At 48.5% G+C, this 18,912-nt stretch overlaps 1 protein-coding gene across 3 annotated transcripts in view; it reads left to right on the top strand.

Moving 5' to 3' along the window:
• KLHDC8A (kelch domain containing 8A) overlaps positions 1-18,912 on the top strand; it is a 228,369-nt gene that overhangs the window by 29,800 nt on the left and 179,657 nt on the right. Inside the window, exon 1 of one of the 3 annotated variants that reach the window (XM_085614197.1) lies at positions 719-1,040. The exons of 1 other annotated variant lie outside the window; for it this stretch is intronic. The gene's annotated coding sequence lies outside the window, so the exon portion shown is untranslated. Of the gene's footprint in view, positions 1-718; positions 1,041-18,912 lie in introns of those variants that run through there. One more of the 3 variants, XM_085614333.1, reaches the window with a different exon arrangement.

The raw sequence follows: 18,912 nt of genomic DNA, 5'->3' as shown, positions 1-18,912 counted from the left end.
TCAGTGTGGGTGCGATTGTGCCATTATTTTATTACATTATAGACTGCATGTTTGAAGAACCGAGGTTTGCTTACAATTTAGTGACAGTAATTAAGCTCTGTGAAGAGAACCACCTGCTACTTTGGGGTAATCCGGGCCGGTTCTAGGATGTTTGGGGCCCTGGGCAGGAAGGGAATGTGTGAGGCCCCTCTTGCAGAGACATGGGCATTCAGGGCTGGTTGCATCTGAATAGATGCCCCTGCGCCTGAAGCTGCAGCCCCTCCCTCTCAGTCACCTTCCAGCCCCTCTTAACAGCTCACCAAGGGCTGAAGGTGTGAGGGTTGCCACCCCCTGTGCCTCTCCAATGCTGCTGGGTATCTGAGCTTTGGTACTGCATCGGAGTCTGTTACACCCGTCCTCAGCAGCATCGGAGTCTGTCACACCCGTCCTCAGCAGCATCGGAGTCTGTTACACCGACCACTCTGACCTCAGCAGCATCGGAGTCTGTCACACCCGACCTCAGCAGCATCGGAGTCAAGCAGGGAGGTGGGTGGAAGCTGTGCCGGCTTTAGGGTGGTGCCAGCGGTGCCCGGTTAAAATTACGGACAAATGGCGTCCGTTAAAGAATCCGAAATGACGGACTGTCCGTGAAATTTACAGATGGTTGGTCACCCTACGTGTTCCATCACTCTATGATTTCTCCGCCCTCCGCAAAAGTACGTCCTCCCACTTGGGGCGTGCTGTAAAATTTCAGGTCACGACGCCCGATGGGATCGGCGAGTCGTCTCAGTGAGGCAGGATTAGCGCTGCTCCGACGCTCGGTTTATAGAATTAATTGTGTTTCCCGACCCTGCGCTGGGCGGGGGCGGACTGTTTCCGTTCGGAGTTTTTTCAATTAATTTCTCCTTACAAGGGCGTCATTGGTCCCGCCCCGCCGGGGGTGTCTCTGTCTGGGGACGGCGTCGCGGTGAGAGGCGCTCCGGGGGTCCACCAGCGCAGGATAGCGAGCGGGGGACCTTCTCGGCTGCCCCAGAGAATCCACAGCCTCGGACCAGGGGGGAGTAAGTGAATTTATATTCTTTGTTGTGTAGTTGTTGTTATAGATTGTACCACAAGGACAGCGTCGACGTGCTTTAAAGGTGCTTGTAGAATAAACAATATTTCTCTCACTTCGTCGCGCTTTTAATAAATATATGTTATTAAGCAGCAAAGCGGTCCTCGTTTTATCAACTTAAAAAGAGTGAGATCTCTAATTGCATTATTGCAATTTTAGTGACGTTTCGGCATGTGGTCTTTACGTCACAGGGAGCTCTTTGCAGCATCACCTCTGACCCAATACATTATTTTGCTAATCTCTGTGATTTGTAGATAATTTAACGATTTCTGAAGCCCGCTCTAACCCTTTGAGCTATTTTGTGTGTGCTTGCCAGTTCTATTCCAGCGCAAGCCATTGACAGCCTGGGCACTGGGCACTGATTACCACGACAGGTGCCCCTCTGTGGCTGAGAGAGAGGTGAGAGCGTGACATCTGAAGTCGTGACTTTATGTGACATGGACCAGGAGCTGTGAATCCGGCGATCTTTGTTCTAAATCCCAGCTTCCTTGCGTGGCACCTTGTGGGATCTTGGGAAAATAAATGTTGTCGACATTCCATTATGTGCATTAACAGTACTGTTAGCACACCTCCTGCACCTGTCCCCAGCAGTTTGACTCATTTTTCGTGTCCTCATTTAAAACTGTCCGGTTCTTGCTCTGTCCCACTCGTATGAAACACAGGCCCTCAATTCTACTGCCTAAGCCTCAGCAGCGCACAACCTGTGGCAGTCTGTTACTGCCCTTCACAGTCCTAAACTGCCCTGCCTTTCACTGTTCTGTCTGCACAGGTCTTCAGTGGCCTTCACTGGCCACCCTCTCTAGCTTGCTCTGCCTATAACTAACTGCCCTTTGGTGCGCCTCCCTCTCATGCTCCCCTCTTCCTTGCCCGACCGTCTTCCTCTGCCCTCTCAGCCATGTCCTGGCCTTCATTATTATGAACCGCACTTTTATTATAATTTCACTACCCTGTAATTACAATTCTAAATTCCTAAATTCTACTTATGTAGTGCATACTACCCCGTCGAAGCTCTTTGCGGCGAGTAGCACGTTACCCAACCCAAACTTAGAGTTAGGGCTGTAAGTGGGTAAAAAAAAACCCTGGGGGTGCTCTAAATGGGGCGTCGCAAACCCCTTAAAGAGGTGTGGACAATCCAATTAAGGGCGTGGCCTAAATAATGTGAACTAGCACTGCGTGCTGCTTCAATATAATGGTGCAATTGTTGACACAGTTTGGCGAGCCCTAGAGGGTACCGGCTCCCTTCTTCAAGACTGTATTGTTTACAGCATGGTAACATAAGGACTTTTTTCATTTCTGCATCCACTACAAGCAACTAAAACAATCACAAATCAAATAGGCTATAATATGTCACTGCCATTAATAAACAATACACAAAGCAGGGGTGTGGAGTTTAACAGTATTTACACATGCCACTATTCACCACTGTGCCAGTTCGAATTCAGTTTTGTGATTTCTGGCAGGACCACTGAAATGATGAGCTTCTGCAGCGCTTTCCTCATAATTATGGATTTGCCGCATTTGCTACTTAGTCATCTCCTGCAGAATCTGTGAATGTTAACAAACACATGTATACTAGTTCGAAAGAGGGTTTAGATTAAAGACAGGAAGAAAATGGCGCTCAAGCAGGTGCGCAATTGATTTTACACATGTGACAAATGCATACGTGCTGACAGGTCAGGGAAAAAGAAACCCAAAACAACCCCTGCATGTGTGTGGGTGAGGACCCACACTGTAGCGATAAGAACAAAGTCCTGTGCACACGTTTCAGGGTGACGTGGTTCCAGTGTAGGAACCGTTACTTGCGTGTTCTTGTGTAACAAGAAATATGAGAGTTGACATCAAGCGAATCTTTTTGAAGATATTATCTGGCTTTTTAATTAATTTATAATGTATGTCTTGTTTTTAGCATAGCTGAGACACAAATCATTGTGGTTTGACCTTCGTATGTATTACTTGGAATTTGGATTGTGTATCTGTACATGTTATTGGTAATGTTTTTGTATCTTGCTTTTATGACAATATAAGTCGAAATAAAGCTTTGAAATTGAATTGAATTTTGAAGATATTTATGTATCAAATCAAATACAGAAATGAAAACCAGCCGACACGTGTTTCGTCACAACGTGATACAATTGTGACTCTTCAGGGCTGTAAAAGGGAATCTTGGAGCAAGTGTCGCAGTCCCGGTAAAAGTAACTCAACCAGGTGCGGACAAGGGTACATCTGAGAGTAAGGATCAGAAAGGAAGGAAAGGGTCGTCCTCCCTACGTGTTCCAGAGGTAGTCTGGAAACACCAAAACGGACGTGCAAGTCCGTGTGAGCAGGAGACCTCGGCTCCCGCACGAACGCGAAAAGTCGTCGCGTTAGAATTCCAAAGTTTCGGCAAGTAACGGTTCCTACACTGGAACCACGTAACCCTGAAACGTGTGCACAGGACTTTGTTCTTAACAAACAAATGTGTTTCTAGTTCAAAAGGATTAAAAAGTCTTAAAGATATAGTCACACTTGTTGTGGTGCAGTGGGCAGCCTTCACAAAAGGTGACCAGCCACCTTTCAATTCCTTGTTGGTTTATTTCAGCGGTAAACTGGGAGAAGTGTGATCTTTGCCCAGACAGTAATCACGTGTGAAAATGGAAACATCATTATATACTATCATAAAATGTGTCAAATTAAGCCGTATTATCTGCCTTTTCTTGCAACAGAATTTATTCAACCCTGCCGCATAACTTTGGTCCTTTCCTGCTGCATGATTTTAGTGCTTCCTTGTGGTCACACACATTTGTCTGCGTTGCTCGCATTAGGGTAACTGAGGTTTCATAGTAAAATTGCTTAGTTTAACTTGAATTTATTTTCCATTTAACCTGTGCACATTTTGTACGCAATTACCTAAAAAGGTTAAAAAAAATAACAAACCTGTTACAGAATATATTGTTCTTTTTAGCCACATCCTGGACCCTGCCACCTTACTCGCTGCCCTCCAACCCAGGGCACCCAGGATCACAGCTCATACTCTGTTTTGAAGCTCTTCAGCTGCTGTATGTAAATCAAGATTGCCCGGAGACGACCCAAATGCACAAAGTGGCACTTCCAGCCCTTCCTCATATACAAATACTTTAAATGCCATTTGCGCCCCCTTGGGAATGCCATTAAATTCCATATCTTTATTCTGGTCCCATGGACTATAAAAGTACATAGTCAAAAAATTTCTCCCGAAGGAGTATTCACAAGTGAACCATAAATAATACATAACTGTAAAATTAGTTCATATAAAGGAGGGTAAGCTAGGAAGGGTCCCAATAAATAACATTATAGTTTGACAAATTTGGCGATAATAAAGCGCATTTTATAATTTTCCAGTGGATCAGCCTTGGCAAGTCCTATCTCAGCGCTTCCAAATCAAACTGCCTGGGAGTCACTTAAAACAGAAGCATGTGTAGTACAGTACAACCAGGGGTTAACAACTTATTTCATCAAAAGATATTGTCATTAAAACTATAAAAAGGAAGGAATAGGTACAAAAGTGGTAGAAGAATACAGACAATACAAGTTTCTAAGGCTGTAATGGGCGGTTTAAAAAAAGTCTATCGTACACGCCACATTGAGGTTAAAAAACAAGATACAGCAAAGACAATGGGGGCATGAGTGTCATACTTTAGGACTCTAAATGCCTCTGCACAATGTACGAAACCTAAATTCCTGCAGCGTTAAATGAGCCAGCGCCGTCTCTTCCTTATAGTTAAAGGCAGGGCACCCTCCAGTGAGAGTTTTGGACCATCTGTTCGAAAAGGCACGGAGCGGCAGAGTCCCAAATCTGAACTGTACATTTTTCATTTCATTTCATTAGTCTTTATTCGATTAAAAATCATAAAAGACACAGTATCAACAGTATACAAAGCCCACATCAATAAATTACATAAAAAAATATTCAATATACCAAGACTAATATAATGACAATGAATCAATACAAAGCAATAATCCAGAAAACATGCGACCCAACGATAAATTTTAAGTCTGCGAATATTTCCTTCTAATGACCCAACACGAGGACCAGAACTTCGCCATGGCAACTACAATAACTGTACATATAATTTCCTTGCCACAGTTGGTTGAATGTCATCCAGGAAGGAATCTATAATGTACTTGTCCTTGATTTTTTTTAAAATTCGGCTGTCGAATAACCGGATTAGAGATTGCCCCGGAAAGGAAACCGCAGCACAGGGAAATAAGGCGGGAAATCAACTGTGGACAGTCCCTGGCCTAGATTTACATGCCCCTGTGTCCTTGTTAGATCTCTTCACGGCCCCTCCCTCACCATTAAAAGTTTAGACTGAGAATACGCAAACCACCTTTTACAGGCCGCAAGAAGCTACTGGGTATCGCACATGTCACTAGTATTGATGACGCGGTTCGCTACATTTCACCAGGAGCTCCACTGCACAGATGGCAGACACAAAAGACAATGCTCCTTGGGCACCTTTCATTCGGTTTGATTGGGTTTTGAACGAGGGCACCTTTTTTTACTTGCTAGCATCATCTATAACGCGTTTTAATTGATGGAGGCACAGCGCCTTAATGCTGACGTTGTGCACGCAGCACTTCAAGCTATGACCCCCCTCGGCGCAGACCCCAAATGTATTCTAATTAGAAGCGTCACAATATGAATATTAATAGTAATGTTTCCATGTAGAGCATGCTGTCACAATCGCGGAGCTCCTTACGCTGATGCAAATATTAAAGGTTTATGGCACTCAAAGGCACAAGTTTCATACAACCCGTAAAGATGAAACGCTGAGTTGGACCTGCTCGGGTGCAGCAGGTGAATCCACCCTCTTGAGTAGTTGTGCTAGCCAGCATGGCCAAAGAAGGCAAATATAAACAGCTCAATAAACATACATTTCCCGACTGTACAGAGCTTCCGTTTGGTGACCAGTAGAGCCACGAAGTGGGCCCTGTAAATGCTGGGTCCGCCAGCTCCGCGGATCTGAAGGTGGGGTGGTCCTGAGGAGGTCAGATTGAGAGGGAGGTTCGAGCAGGCGATGTCCGGCCCCCTGCTTGGGGGACTGCAGCTGTCCCTGAAGGGAGCTGGACCCAGAAGCAGCCAGGGAGCTCCCACTCTGTTGGGCGCCCCTCTGTGTGGGTTGAATTGCTTGAGAGGCTCTTTGCCAGCAGGTGGCAGCACCAGCACCACTCGGATGGAAGAGCAGTGCTTGCCCAGGGAGATAATACCCCTGCGGTCCACAGTTACCTCCGGGTGAATACAGCGAGCCAACACCAGAGCGCAGGGAGAAGCCAAGCTGTGTGTTTCCCTATGGCCGCCGTCGCACACCCCTCTTCCGCTGACCCAGGGTCTAAAGGATGCAACCGCTGCAGAGACACACCTGAGCTGCATATCGGATTCATGCAAGGTGGTGGACTCAGGAGCCCCACTAGGGAGCCCGCATCATCGACACGGCATAGCGCGGCCCCTCGGACAACCGCTTCCCAAAATGAATTACTGGATAGTTTATCCATGCTCGAGGAACCTGGAGCAAACTTTCATTCCCAACTCAATTCAGTTGTTCATCTGGCATCTGCGTCTGGGCATCGTATGGGTCACGCAAGATATTTGGTTTTGATGGAAGTGCATGCATTACATTTCGTAAACCTGACTGCCTCCTATCTACTCGACAGAATGTGTCTCTTGTTCCAAAGACCTCTTGTTGTCTCCCTGTTTTTTTTCTTCTTTTTACTGTATTTTATCAGAGGTAATTGAGTACTTTTACCACTGTGCATAAAGGGGCAATGGTCATAGAGGGCAGAAAAAACTATAACAAATGATGGGTTGAAGGCATGATTTAATCTCCGCCACTGGTAATCTGGGCTGCATCCTGGTCCATTTTGCTAACTAATCCGCCTCAGGCAGGTTCCAGCCATACACCAGCCAACCTTGGTCCTTTTACAATAGGAACAGCCCAGCATGAATTGCTAGCCCAGGTAGCCGTCGACCGGAAGCCAAGCAACCCAGCACCAGTATCGGCTGAGATTATTTAAAAGCATGTACTTCCGTCACTTTGTTGTTTGATGCAGTGGTACTAAAATGACCTTTTATTCTAATCAAATGGCGGATTGGCCTCTTGGAAAATGAAGATATTATTAGACAAGAGGCGAAGCTGCAAATGTCCCAGTTTGACTATAAATCAATCTCGGATCCCTAGAGATCATTGTGGACCCCAGCCACAAGTGACTTTAAACACAAATGCTTACCTCACAGTTTGTGGAGCAGACTATTGGAATCCAACCATTCAGGGAGAAGGGTCCCCTCTGGAACAAGCTCTAAGCTTCAATGTATTGAATCCCAGATCTTTACATCTAGCCCTCTAAGCGTTTCAAACATTGTTTCAGGACACAGTTTTCCTAATTCACACAAACATGACCACAGTGTGTGTAAAAATCACTATCAAAGTTGGCTCAAGACATTTGGCCTTAGGCAATACATCACAGGATATATCTGTTGTAGGAACACCTACGCACTGCATCCTTCAAAAAAGAAGTGAAATCCCTTCTCATGGCTAAGTTCACTTGAGCATGGGTTACTGTGATTATATGACTCTATTCTTGATCTATATGGAACTATATATTATTTGCCACTTCTCTATGTATCTTCGATATTGTGATTATACTACGCTTGATTTGTATGGAACTATGTCAATTACCATATGCCTATGTATCTTTGATATTTATCTTGTAAAGCGCTCTGATACCCGCAAGGGTCTTGTTCGCGCTATATAAAACCTTCAAATAAATAGAGTGAAGCGCTCCTGCCTTCAGCAGCTCTGCGCAGCCGTGTGCGGCACGTCACTGTGCGAGAGGCTCCTAGAAGCCGCCACGTTGCCGTGGAAGCAGGGGCTTTCTACAATTATAGAACTGAAATGTGTGGGCATAGGACAGAGCTGGGAAAGGAACACATTTGTAGCCAACAAGTGCTTTAAAAGAATGGAGGCTTGAGTGATCAGGAAAGGGCCATACATCAGGAGTGTTTCGCGAATATAATAGGAAAGACTTTATGGTGTAAACAGCTAGGCCATGCTAGATTCCATAGATTAGTTGTGCAGTACATCCTAACCGTTTGTATGGCAAATTGTTTGGATGACTTCTTCTAGATAGCATTGGAAGGCACTGACTTTTTGGTACATAATTTGCTCAGGGCTGATGCACAACTTTTACTGGTATCAGTTTTTTAAAACCCTTTATGACCTATTGGCTTTACAATATATTTTGCAGAGGGTAAAAAAGCACGGGCAAACGACAAGGGGTCGGGCGAGATACGAGGGAGCAGGAAGGGTGTGGGGAGAGCAAAGGATTTGTTTGGGAGGGCGGATGTGGAAACAGCACAGTGCGCACATGCGGTGGGAGGGGCTGTTCACGACTGAGAGAGATGGAAAACATGCATTGTCATGGGGTGCTGAAAGGAAAGTTATTTACTAAATTTGAGCGTTCGGAGAATGCGAGTGAACCACTCAGAAGGGTGATAAAGAGGCGGTGCTCCTGGATGGGGACAACCCCCGGACAAGCAGGGTAATCCTTGAATAAGAAGTAAGCAAATAAGCGTGACACTAACGCCAAACGAGGGTAAGAAATAGATGAGCTTTACACCACTGTGAGTTTGTGGTACACGGCCTCCTTTGCTTTACTTACAAAGATTGCCCTGATTCTGTCAACACAAAGTAAACTTTGGCACAGTCCGCCTGCGTCTCTCAGCATCCTTGCCGCGCCAGCAAGAAATTCCACTTCATTAGTTAAAAATAGCGCAGGATCATGTTGCAGTGTACAAGTGCCTGTAGACTGGATTGTTTAAATAAGAAAAAATATTGAAATAAATTAAGAACATTTAACACCAACCATGAGCTCTAAAGTTCAATTGATGTACAAAAGTCACGCACCATTAATTGAACCTAGTAAAAACCTGCAAATGGTTAGCTTGAGCTTCCACCAAGGATGTTCGAAGTGACGCAGTTTTTAAATATGAAATTCAAGCAAACAGTCCTATATTCATGGATGTTGTGCTTTGGTAGTATTTAGGCCCGGCTGGACTCCTCATTCACCTTCAGTCACCTGCAGTCACCTGCTGCAACCATTAGCACAGAAGTGTGGTCCTCCACTCATCAGCATTAAGGATTCCACGCCTGAGAAAGATGTCTCAGAAGGCGACTCCCACTGGAGGGAACAGAGTGAGAAGGACTTGCAATAGCCTGAATCATTCACAAAACCCTTGCATAATTAAAGACTTGACATGCAGTTGTCTACTTAATTTGAAGGTTGGCGGTGTAGAAACCGTATCCAAGTCGGGAGGGAGAGCAGATCTTTCTGCTGTTTAGCAGAAGTGCTCCACCTTTGAACTCCTGTGAGACTCGTGTTTTTTTAAGTCCCTGAGTGAGCTTGACCTGTTGTAACCATAGCAACACCTGATTCTAACTCGGTCAATTTACAATTTCCTATACATACAAATTGGGTTTTTTTCTTCTTTTTTTTTGTCCTCCTTTATGCGATTTTTTTTTAAAAAAATAACTTTTTATTAATAACAAAATTGCAGCATTACAATAATCATGACACATGCATAGCACCCGCATAGATGGAATACATGTTGGGCATTCGAGACAATAAGCTGTGCGGCAAGGACATTTAATTCAAAGACACAACCAATCGTGACACACTAAAGAGGTGATTCGCAACACAGTTTAGAGCCAGGGGGCACCATCCCATATTATCTGGACTAGTTTTCTCCGGGTGTTCAGGTCGAGGCAACCGCTCCCAAATTGTCTAGTATGGCCTCTCTCTCTCGTCGGAGCTCTATTGTGGGAGAAATGCAAATGTCCCCCCGATATTTGTTCCATCGTCCCCATGTGTGATCCCACTTTTTAGGGCAACCTCGACCCTTATAGACTGTTTTCTCCGCCACCATCGATAGGTCCATATCATTGGCCCATGTGCGCAGCGATGGCACAGCGGCCACCCCCCACTTCTGGGCAATATTCCTTTTAGCTATGACCCAACCCAAAGCCGCCAAGTTCTTGCTCCTTGGGTGAGGTCCGTATCATCCCACACATTTAGGAGGCATAACTGAGGGGAAGGAGTGACCACCTTACCGATGGCCCGCGCCAACTGACGAGTGACTTCAATCCAATAGTGGTGTATGGGGGGGCAGGCCCACAATATATGTGTGAATGTGCCTACTTGATGGCAACTGCGCAGGCAGAGCTCATTAGAACGCCTACCCAATTTACACAGCAAGGTTGCATCGAAATACACCCCGTGCAGAACCTTGAGCTGAACCAGCCGGAGCCGCATTGGTATCGCTACCTCCCGAGGGGAGGCCAGCGCGTCTCTCCAGTCTTCATCAGGTAAGTCCCCCACATCCGTTTCCCACCTGGCCTGTACTTTCTGCATTGAGTCAATGCGGTTATTAATCAATTTTTTATACGTTAAGGAGATAGCCCTGCGGTCCATTAGATCTAGGAGCAATCTGTCTTCCAAAGGCGAATAATCCGGAACGGAAGTACCCGCGGGTAGGGCGCGATCGATAGCATGGCTTATTTGTATATAGCGGAAGTGCTCAGAGGGAGCCAGCTGGTACTTAAGTTGAAGCTCTGCGAAGGTCGCCTTCTTACCTTTAACCCATACGTCCCCAACCTTAGAGATGCCAATAAGATCCCATTTATCGAACCCGGCACAGGTGCTCAGCCGGACCAGACAGTCAGGTTCCCAGAGTGGGGTGGCCTTAGTCAGTCGTCCGTACCACCCCATGTGCCTCTGGAGTAGATGCCAAATTTCCACCGTTCTGGCCGTGGGGCCGGTCAAGTCTAGGTTCCTTGGGTTGGAGTACAGCGCACAATTGTATCCCCCCCCATGAGCCAACGGTCCATTCGGAAGCTGGGGTCGTCGTAAGACCCGAACACCCACTGGTTGATCGCAATCAATTGCGACGCTTGGTAATAGAGGCGTAAGTCCGGCAATCCAATCCCACCGTCATACCAGCCCATTGTCAGTTTGTGCATCGCGATATGCGGTGGACAGGCTCCCCATAACAACCCACGCAAGGCTGCGTCGATCTTTAAAAAATAGGACTCAGGGATCGGTACGGGTGTGTTTTGAAGAGCATAGAGAAAACGGGGGAGAGCTAGCATTTTAAAAAGGGCTGCCCTTCCCAGGAGGGTAAGGGGCAGTGTTTTCCAGTGGATCACGTCGGATCTGAACCGCTGCAGTGGGCCCCCCAAATTTCGCTCGTAAAATACAGCCGAGTCCATTGTTATGAAAATACCCAGATATTGAAAACCCTGTAACGCTACCGGTATATCATATCCCCTAGGGCTAAGCGGCGGATCACCTCAAAGGGGATACATCTGGGATTTGGACCAGTTGATCTGGTATCCAGAGTGGGCCCCAAATATATGAAAAATATGTAGCGCTCGACGGATCGAGCGTGCAGGGGAGGCCAGGTACAACAAAATATCGTCCGCATATAAAGAGATGCGATCTTCGTGTTCCGCTGTCCATTTAAGGCCCCTGATTTCTGGGTCTTTCCGGATCCAGACCGCGAGCGGCTCCAGTGCCAAGGCAAAAAGGAGCGGCGATAGGGGGCAGCCCTGCCTCGTACCACGGCCGAGGGAGAAGGAGGTCGAACGGTGGTTATTGACCGAGACATGGGCCGTAGGCAAGGTATATAGCAGTCGAATCCATCCTATCAGCCGAGGACCCAACCCCACCCGGGCCAGGACAGCGAAGAGATAGTCCCACGCCACTGTATCAAACGCCATCTTAGCATCAAGTGCAAGCAATAGCGCCTTCTCTTGAAGTGTTTCCGCCCGACCCAGGACCCCGTGGACACGCCGCAGATTACGCGCGGTATTTCGGCCAGGCATGAAACCCGACTGATCCGGGTGGATCAGGGCCGCAAGATACGGAAGTAAGCGGTTGGCCAGCAGCTTAGCCAGGATTTTGGCCTCCACCGCAATCAAGGAGATAGGCCTGTATGATGCACATTCATCCGCCGGTTTACCAGGCTTGCGGATCACCACTATTGTAGCGTCCCGGATGTCAGCCGGGAGAGTGCCGGTTTCATAGCATTCTTTATACAGGTTGAGGAGGTGGGGCGCCAACTTAAGAGTCATAGATTTCACGAATTCTATTGGGATTCCGTTGGGACCCATAGCTTTCCCGGAGCGGGCATCCCGGATGGCAGCCTGAAGTTCCTCAAGCGTGATGTCCGATTCCAGAGTCTCCCGTTCTTGCTGAGAGAGACACCGCATATCTATGTTGGCCAGGAGGCCTGCCGCCCACCCAGCCTGCGAATTCTGTGGCAAAGTATATATTTGCTCGTAGTATTTTGCAAATACTGCGGCGATATCGTGAGGGTCGGTGATCAGTTCCCCATCCAGTCCTTTGACCGCCCCCACCCATCGCGCTGCCAACTCTTTACGCTCAAGCCAGGCCAACAATTTAACGGTGCGTTCCCCCAGCTCATAAATTCTGTGGCGGGTGGCGAGGGATCGTCGACTGGCCTCCTCACAGAGCAGTTGTTTATAGTCCCGTCTCTTAACGTCGAGCAAATGTTGAGTCTCATGGGCTGGGGTGTGTGAAGTCTCATGCTCGAGCTGTAATATCTCCGTCTCCAGCTCGCTAACCCGTCGCCTACGTTCAGTTTTGTGTCCCACCATCAGGGACAGCGCTCGTCCCTTGATGACCGCCCCGTACGCGCCCCACAATGTTACCGCCGACGCCACTGAACCCTCATTTTCATCAAAATAATAATCCGTGTCCCGTCTCAAGGAGTCTCCAATATGCGGGATTTTCAGCAGCCACGGCTGAATTCGAATGGGGCCAGGTTGTCGCATAACATTCGCTCCAAAGAAAGATGTTACCGGGGAGTGATCAGAAATCCCCCCTGCCAAGCTAGAGGAACCGGTGAAGTGTTGGATGTAGTGCGCTTGAGTAAACAGATAGTCAAGCCGCGAGTGACTGCCGTGCACTCCAGAGTGTAAAGTGTAAAGCGTATCTCTGGGGTGCGACCACCTCCAAACATCCACAAGGCCGAATGCATCCACAAAATTACTCAATTGCGAGCCCCGCGGGTCACCCCTACGGGGTGGAGTGCGGTCAAGTGTCTCGTCCATGGTCAAGTTAAAATCGCCGCCCATAACCACGGCCCCCTCCGGAAGGGTCGTTAGGATTGTCCCCACGTCCGCCAGGGTCTGGCGCTGGAGGCCGGGTGGTGCATACACAGAAAGTAGGTTGAGGGCCCTCCCTTCCCAACTACCAGAGCAAGCCACATACTTACCCTGAGGCTCAGTGTGTGTGGTGTGGATCACATAGGGGCAGCCCTTTCTCAAGAGGATCCCCACCCCTCTGGATCCCAAGGTAAATCCGGAGTGTGCAACCATGCGATACCCTTTCCGGTCTAGGGCCTGACAGGAGTTACCTATGAGATGAGTTTCTTGGAGCAGCACAACGTCTATGCGATGTCGATGTATATATTGTTGCACTATGCTCCGTTTAATTTTATCGCCCAGCCCATTAACGTTCCAGTTCATTAGACTAAGTCTCTGAGCCATAGCCATTTGATCTTGATAACAACGTGCAGGAATGGACGGGGTGTTCAGTGTACAGGGGCCTCACAGCCCTCAAACCCAATGACATTACCCTCCTTCCATTGCCCGTCCCAACGACCACTGAGATGAGATCAGAAATCAATAGGTGACTAGTCCGTGCCGTGCATTGACAAAAGGCACCATATCGGACTGCTGCAAAAGAACAATAAATAACAACCCCCCCACCCAACTCAATCCAAGAAACAACCCAACCCTCCCTGCTCCCCTGCAGAACGGGACTACAACCGCCCGCCTCCCCCAACATGCAGAGTGCCTGTCGCCCCCCCATAAATTCCAGAGGAAAAGTGTACTGCCCCACTCCCATCGTAACTAATGACAGCGTGCATAGAACTTACCCTCCCCCCGCCCCCACCCTACGCACAGCAAGTCAGAAAATTTTGTTGGAGCATTGCTCGAACCGCCGAAACCCCACCACCACCCCGTAGCTACGTGCATGAATCAGTTTCCCCCACACCATTCCAGCCAACAGTACAGTAATGAGCACACAGTTGAGGGGAGGGCAGCAAAGTGAATGTGGGCTCGGCTCACGCCCCTAAGATGCCCACTTTGGGGGACCCAGTAGGCACACAACAGAGCAAAGAGTGCCACTCACTCCCAGCAGACGTGTCTTCTGTTCTGTAAGTAATATCACCGTGTGGATAGCAGTCTGCCCCTTGACCTCTTACAGGGGGATACTGTGCGGCCATGTTAGATCCTATAGCGTCTTACCATCACCCCAGGTTACTGCTTTCCCCCGGGCCGGGGGCCCCAGAATCTGAACGTACAGGAGAGCGTCTCTGCTGGCGCCAATCATCTGCCGCATCCGCCGCCGACGTACCCTTTTTCTTCCGTTTGTCCACCGTTCGCCAACCTTCCAACCAGTCCCAAGCATCCTCCGGGCGCAAGAAGAATAATGTTTTGCCATCGGCCTCCACTCGCAGCTTGGCCGGGAACATCATTGCGTACTTGACTTCCTGGTCGCGAAGGGCCTTTTTTACCTCCAGGAAGCTGTGTCTTTGTTTCTGTACCCGTAGGGTAAAGTCCGGGAAGAACGTGATGTTGCTGTTCTCCACTGTGACCGGAGGAGCCGCCCTCGCCGTTTGAAGAATAATGTCTCAATCACGATAGTTGAACACTCGGACTAGAAGTGGTCTAGGGGGGGCCCCCGGCCTAGGGCGACCCCCCGGCACTCGATGGGCTCGTTCAATGGAAAAACACTTGGAGAGTCCCCTAGGCTGTAGGTGAGTGAGGACCAGGTCCTCGACAAGAGATCCGCTGCTTGCCCCTCCGCCCGCTCCAGAACACCAATAATTCGGACATTATTTCGGCACATCCTGCCTTCATAATCGTCCAGCTGCCGGGCAAGTACCTCGTGGGAGGTTCGCAAATCAGTGAGTTCACGCTTGAGGAGGCTGGTGTCGTTTGACAGTTCTTTAGTGACCGTTTCCACCCGGTCCGCGATCTTCCTTACGTCCTCGCGAATCAGACCGACATCGGTGGCCACAGTATCGATCCGATGTTCAAGGGATGTCTTGACGGCTTTGATGGCGTCCAGGAGGTCTTTATTCGTCGGGTCACTTACACCGTCTGAGGCCGGCGTCCCAGCTCGGTCACCTCCCTGTTGCTGGTGCCATGCGAACTTTTCTAGTTTGGCCCGCGTCGTGGGTTTGTTGCTCCGTCCAGACGGCATGATCGCCCTGCAGTGAGCACAGCACAGCCACGAGGCGCCGCCGCTAATCCCCGCCGCCTGCGGTGGAGACCTCCACCCGGCCTGTCGGCTTTCGCAGGCTGCACCCCCGCCGCCGAGGCGCCCCCTCTAGCTTCAGGATCCCGAGACCACTGCCAGGGCCAATCACTGCAGTCCCCGCATCCGCTTCTCCGAAGCCGGGTAGTCGCTCTCCTGCCAGGCGCTACGACAGTTGGAGATCCAGCGTCGCAGTTCGCACACAGGCTTCGGGGTCCCACCACTCAACAAGGCCACACCACAACTCAAGCCGCCAGCCGTCACACGGAGAGCTCCTGCGGTCAGATCTCGCCCACCCGCAAAGGCGGGAATCCGAGGGCTCCCCTCGTGGTCTCGCTCCCCGCTCCCTGGTAAGTCTTTCAATCCAACTGTATGGCACACCCCTTACCGATGGCGCGGCGGTCAGGTCGTCCGTTCCAGCTCTCCGCCGCCTTGGTACCCCAACTTCGGAGCGAGTCTTGCCTGTACCCTATCGGGGTCATTGAGGTTTCGTGGGGGGGCCAACAGAGTCACTCGGGACAGAGTAGTATCCCGCTGGGGTCATCACACCCCGCGCCGCTACTCCCCCGGCAGACTGGGCCGCACCACGGGCGCGTTTGTCCCCACGCCCACCTGGGCCACTCTTCCGACAGATGGGGGATTGCCCGCACTCGGGACCAGGAGGAATCATGCCCCGCGTTCCCGCCTCTCAACGCGGCGACCCGGCCCAACAGAGCCGCTTCCAACTCCTTCCGTTATCGGAGATCCGCCACTACCGGCCCCGATCCGGCTACTCCTCCAGGCCCACAATTACGCCGGGTGCTCCTGCTACGTTCGGCCCTGTAGCCTCTATCTCTGTTAGGGCCGCTGGGGGGCCGGGCCGAGTGAAGGGCCCCGCAGGACCAGCTCTCGAGCTCCCCGGGGCACCGCGCCCCAGCTCATACTGCGCCGGAAGTCTCAGGCCACAGCCGCGGCCTCACGTAGCCGTTAAGTCCGATGGGGGATCACTCCTCGGCTGCCCGTCTGACCAGCAGCTCCCGCAGAGCGGAGCTCAGTCGCGGCCCCACCTCCAATCGCCGCCAAACTTCGCCACCAGATCAGCGGGGGCTCCAGCAACACCAGCGTCGGCTCTCCGCTCGGGTGAAGGCCACGGGGCTCAGTTCATCAGGATTTTTCGGGAGTGGCGCTGCAGAGCTTCGCTACTGCGCGGCCATTCCCGTCGGCAGCAAGCCACGCCCCCCCCTTTATGCGATTTTTAAGGTTATGGTAAACAGGGTCACCTCTTTTTGATTGAGGTAAAGGCCACCCTTAGATAGCGAGGTAGGACCATGTCTTAAAAAGCATCAAATTCTTTGAGTTCATCCATCAAAGATCCGCCATAATGATGCCCTCGAATTTGTTGGATCGCATTGAGTGAACTCATTGGACATCCCTTCCTACCCTACCACAAAATTCTTGTCCCAGAGTTCCCAATGCTAAGTTCGTTTACTTTCCCTTCTGAATGTATCTAACTTCCTGGCCTTTTCCACTAAACGCAGCCAATCTGCCACCTTAGGAGTAGTTTGGAGAATCCAATTTACGCACTCCTCGCGTCTAGCTAATAGAATTAAAATAAATAATAAATGTTTCTGGTTTTTACTTAAAACAACAATAGATTCATTACTGTCCAAAATGCCCAAAATAACAGTAAAAGTGCTTACCTTAATGTTCATTTCTAGAACTCTAGCAATAACCTTACCGATTTCCTCCCAGAAAATATCGAGATGAGCACACAGTTAGAACATGTGTAAATCGATCGCCTTTGGCTCACTGCATTTTGGACACTTTCTCATCACCTGATTATTAATTTTAGATAATTTTTCAGGCGTCCAATAAGACCTGTGTAAAGTAAAAAGATGGTTTTTGCTAAGGGGTGCAGAAACTATAATATACCATAAAAGGGTGCAGTATACTTGCCACTGCTGTTGCAAGTCTTGAGCCGGGAAAGTATTCTACCATATGTCACCTGGTGTAGTAAACTCATCCTCCTCTTCCTGAATCAGATGCCAGTACCATTTCGATACTTCTTTTCGGGCTGGATCTTTTTGTATCTCTTCCTCGAATTTTCCAGTATTTTCTGAGTTTATCTCCTGTTCTTTTGACCAACTTGCCAGCTGATAGTATTTGAACCTTGATATTTCCACATTAGTTCTTTCTGATAGTTGATCCCAACTCTATACATTACCATGCTCAAAAAGTTCACCCCATTTCGTTATTCCTGCTTTCTTTAACGGGCCTGCTAGGGAGTATTTTAGGCATTCAGGTGTTCCAGGTGAGTTCCAAATTGGAGCTAGGGAGCTATAGTAGGGGATCTTCTGTACTCTTCTTATCTCATACCATAATTTGTATGCTGATCCTAGTACCTTTAATTTGACTTTTTTAAAGTACTTCGGGTGACCGAATTTGTAAAGACAGTAATCATCGCCAGTTGCTGCTTTCCAATAGGAAGAGTAACATTTGTGGGATCTAAAAAGGCTTCTGATGTTCTTGAATTGGAAGGCTCTGTAATAAGCCATTAGGTCTGAGCTGGCTACGCCCCCTTTGTTTTTCTTCTGGCATCGCTTTTTCCACGCTATCCTTACTCCTTTGGAAGCCGAGATAAAGGTATTGATTTCACTTTGGATCTTTCTTATCCATTGGGCTTAAACTCTAGCGGAATAGCGTTAAATAGAAAGGTAAACTTGGGAAAGATCGCCATTTTAATAACGTTAACTCTCCCAAGGAAGGTAAGAGAAAGACCGCTCCAAGATCTTAATAGCTTCCTCATTTCTTTTATTTTTAGATTCAAGTTTACCTGAGCAATTTTGTCAATGTTTTTTAAAACCTTTATCCCCAGATATTTAATTTTGTTATTAAATCCCGTCATAAGCAAGTTCATATTACAATGCATAATCTCGGTCTTCTGATGGTTAACTTGATAACCAGAGATATTCCCAAAATCTGTTAGTATTCTTCTTATATTGTTGAGGGACTTATTCAAATCACTGGTATAAACCATTAAGTCGTCGTCATATAGTGACACTTTTAAGACCCATTCTTTAAATTAGAAGGGAATAATTCCTTGAGAGCTCCTAATGATACTAGCTAGAGGTTGTACGTATAAATTAAAGAGATGGGGGAGAGTGGGCAACCCTGTCTCGTACCTCGTTTGATCTGAAATTCTTTGGATAAGTTTCCATTAATGAGTATTTTTGCTACAGGAGCTGTGTATATATTCATTATGGCTCTGGAAAGAATTGTCTCCTAGACCATAGTGAGAGATGGCCACCTGCTAGAAAGACCAATTCACATGGTCGAATGCTTTTGCAGCATCAAATGTAAGAACAGCAAGAGGGGACTTTTCCTGAATAGCACTATCGATCGCTCCAATAAGTTGCTGAGTAAGATCGTGTAGCTGCCTCCCCCCGATAAAGCCTTTTTGGTCATTATGAATTAGT

Source organism: Triturus cristatus, chromosome 1_1, assembly GCF_964204655.1.
Source record: "Triturus cristatus chromosome 1_1, aTriCri1.1, whole genome shotgun sequence".
Lineage (NCBI taxonomy): Eukaryota > Metazoa > Chordata > Amphibia > Caudata > Salamandridae > Triturus > Triturus cristatus.
Note: the sequence above shows the minus strand (reverse complement) of the source record. Positions and strands in the feature narration are given on the sequence as shown.